This window comes from Gavialis gangeticus, unplaced genomic scaffold (genome assembly GCF_001723915.1).
Source record: "Gavialis gangeticus isolate Ggan-Ray unplaced genomic scaffold, GavGan_comp1, whole genome shotgun sequence".
In the NCBI taxonomy this organism is placed as follows: domain Eukaryota; kingdom Metazoa; phylum Chordata; order Crocodylia; family Gavialidae; genus Gavialis; species Gavialis gangeticus.
In genome coordinates, this window is record NW_017729024.1 from 73,760,188 (window position 1) to 73,763,080 (window position 2,893).

The window sequence follows — 2,893 nt, forward strand, 5'->3', positions numbered from 1 at the left end:
CCGCCCCAGGCCCCTCACTTTGAGAGGTCCCATGGAGCAGGGTAGAGCAGCGGTGGCACAGAGCTGGGCAGAGTGGTGGCTCTGCATCCAACCGCTCATTACCCCTCCCCCTGCCACTGCTGATGGTGATGGCAGCTTCCTCAAGTCTGGGGCCCGTGAGATCGAAGCAGGGGTGGGGCTTCACATGGGCTAATTTACCCCAGGCCCCACGCCCTGCTCGGGTCAGCTCTGGCTCTGAGCACCCAGTAGTACATCAGGCCAGAGTATATGGAAGCTGTATTAAGGGATCCCCAGCATTGCAGTCCCCGCCCCCCCTCCCTGCCCCCAGGCAGGTATAAAATTCTCCTAGATATTACTCAAAGTGGTGACAGCACTGAAGAGCATACAAATTTTCTCCTTCCACCTCTCCATCCTTTGTATGCAAGCATACAACCACCACTTAAGCTGGTCTAACCCACCGCCACTAGTATCAGTGCTCGTCATTCTCCCACCCTTACCTGGTTGAGACCTGCCTCCTTCTTTAGGATAGTGGCTCCACATGGATTAAAAAGGAAATTATTTGAAGGAAGGGCACTTTTACTATAGCAGCAAATATACAGAAAAGAAAAAATACCCACCAGATTCTCTCTCTCCCTTTTTTCTGGATCAAAGTTTCATTAATACTCTCAGCTTTGAACTAAAGCTTGAAGGTAAGTTGTCCAACTCATACTACAGACATTTCTTAAAAGAAAGTTATTTTAAGGAACTCTAATGCATTCACTCTCCTCCTTCTCTCCCCTAGGGATACTGAAATATACTATTTTGCTGTGCATTTTATGCTGATCTTCAAGTGAGAACTTAGAGGACTTTCTTTGGCTTAATGTGGCATGGAAGCCATATGGCAGTGCAGCTCTCTTGCCACTGCCCATATAGCTTGCTATCTATCTCTTTTATTCCTGCACCTGTTCTTGGGGCACCATCCTGACAAAAAAAAGTAGCTTGGTGCATCCTCCAGTTTAACCCACTGCATTTTTCCACAGAATCCTTCTCTGCCTTTTGGGTATATGCCAGGTAGGGCTGTGTGAAATTTCAGCAGCCATTTCATTTCGGAGGTGTCTTGGTATGTTTTGGAGCCTGAAACACCGAATCTAAATCAAAATGGAAGGCTCTGAAATGTTTTGGAAAATTTTCAGAGAATTTTGAAGTTTTGGAGCTGAGCTTGCAGGGAAACAAAAACTAAGAAGAACAAGGGGAAAGGGAGGGTGGGGGAAGGACTGATATTGACATCTAGCTCCCAGTTCAATTCCCCAGCTTTCTGATCGCTTCCCCAGCTCTTCCCAAGGGGGGCGCAGGCTCCCAATCTGTGTGCAGGGTTTCAGCAGGCTGCTGCTGCAGGCTGGGGCCAGTGGCACCAGGGGCAGCCTGTTGAAACCATGCATGCAGATCCTGGGGGCCTGCACCCCTTGGGGAGAGCTGGGGGAATGATCAGAGAACTGGAGAATGGAACCGGGGGCTGGGGGAAAAGACATTGAGCCGGGCACTGGGGAATTCCTTACATGCAACCTGGCTCTTCAGGGAGCAGACATCCATGCCGGGGTCTCCCCTGCCACTGCTGCCCACCCTGTGCAGCCCCAGATCTCTGCTCTCAGTGGAGCCAGGTCATGCAGCAGGGACCAACACTGCCCTGCCCCATGACCTGGCTCTGCAGGGAGCAGAGATCTGCACCAGGGTCTCCTCGCTGCTGTTACCTGCCCTGTGCAGCCCCACATCACTGGTGCAGCATGGGGCAGGCAGTGGCAGCAAGGAGACCCCAGCATGGACCTCTGCTCCCTGCAGAGTTGAGTTGCATGGCAGGGACCAGCCATGCACTCACTGCTCTGTGGTGCTTCCCTGCCCCACAACCCAGCATGACAGGGATCAGAGATCCATGGGAGGGTTTCCTCACCTGCACAGAAGGCAGTGGCCCTCCCCCAGAGGGGACCACCCATGGCCCCCTGCTGCTCCCCACTGGTGCTCTGCAGCCCCTGACCCCAAGCCCCACCCAGCTGGGTAGGGCTGTGCGAAGCTTCCCTTGCAGCCCATTTGAAACAGATTCAGAGGATACAGATTCGGCTGAAACAAAACAAGACAGTGATCCGAAACACCGGAATTGGCACCCACAAGTACAGCCCAGCCTAGACCGACAATAAGCAGAACAAATATCCAGGTAAGCAACAGGGTCCAGGGCAGTACTGAGATTAGGGGGCCAGTGCACACATCTTCAGGAGGCCTCAAATGCCTCTACACAAATGCTCGTAGTATGGGAAACAAGCAGGAGGAACTCACCCTCCTGCTAGCTGACACCAACCCAGACACAGTGGGGCTCACAGAAACATGGTGGGACCCAATGCGTGACTGGGCGGTGAGTATCAAGGGCTATAGGCTGTACAGGAGGGACAGGACAGGGAGGAAAGGTGAGGTTGTGGCACCCTACATTAAAGAGGAATACACATCCTCAAGTAGTACCATGTCAGAGGAGGGGCACTCTGAAGTGCTCTGGGTTAGAATAGAAGACAGTTGAGGGGAAAGAGACTTAACGGTGGGGGTCTACTACAGACCACCCAAGGGGAAGAGCTAGACCGGGAATTCTTAAGTCAGCTCACAGAGGTAGTAGGTCAAAAGATGTGGTCATCATGGGTGACCTGAACTTCCCAGGCATCTGCTGGGAAGAGCAGTCAGCCAGAACTGACCGCTCACATAGGTTCTTAGCCAAAATACAGGACCTCCACAGCCCCACCAGGGGAAATGCCTTGTTGGACCTGGTGCTGGCCATGGGCAATGATCTGGTGAGGGGGCTGTGGGTACTCGACCACCTGGGCGACAGAGATCATCTCCTGCTGGAATTCACCATCCAGCACAAGGTGGAAAAGGCCTG